The following is a 715-nucleotide window of genomic DNA, read 5'->3' as shown; positions in this document are numbered from 1 at the left end:
TCTCCAGTTACAGCGCCACCGTGAGACAGGGCCCTCAGTTCAGAAGAGGAAGCGCACACTAAATGCGAAGGAAGGAAGAGAATGTCTCCGGTGACTTGCCTAAGGTAAGCCTACCGGGACTGAGGTCACTCTTTGAGCCAGAGATTCATCCACAAGAAGCTCCCTTTTTTTTTTTTTTAGGTGAGATTCATCCACAAGAAGCCCCTATTTTTTAAAATAGTTCTTTCTGTTCTTAAAATAATCGGAAAATAGACATCAAAAATCTGAAACTAGCCCCAATAAAATTATTTTATTTAAATCTGAAAACAGTGTTCAGTGTGTGTCTACGTACACTAGAAATATACAATTCTAACCACTGAATTAGCGAGCATCCCAGAAATAGACTATTAAGATGGTAAAGTATATGTTTCGTTTCCTCCGATAGTGATTCAAAGGATTCCAGAATAGCTACTGTGATAGTTCAAACAATGTGATGAAATCCTGTTCAAGTGACCAAGTGTTTATGCAATTACACCACTATTGCTCGAAAGTTTGCTTTAGTATCATACAGCTATTGACGTAGTAATAATGAATGGATTATTTTTTTGAATCCAAGCTCCAAAGGAATCCTTTGAAATGAGACCACTCGTAACTAGCTGAATGTCTACATATAAAGATGTGGCACTTTTGAAAATAATTACATCATCAGTGCCTAAGATTTAACTGACAGCAAATA

The sequence above is a fragment of the Echinops telfairi genome, unplaced genomic scaffold, assembly GCF_000313985.2.
Source record: "Echinops telfairi isolate 266 unplaced genomic scaffold, ASM31398v2 ScPeMD7_70;HRSCAF=299, whole genome shotgun sequence".
In the NCBI taxonomy this organism is placed as follows: domain Eukaryota; kingdom Metazoa; phylum Chordata; class Mammalia; order Afrosoricida; family Tenrecidae; genus Echinops; species Echinops telfairi.
The sequence above is the reverse complement of the archived record's forward strand: the minus strand, read 5'-3'. Positions refer to the sequence as shown.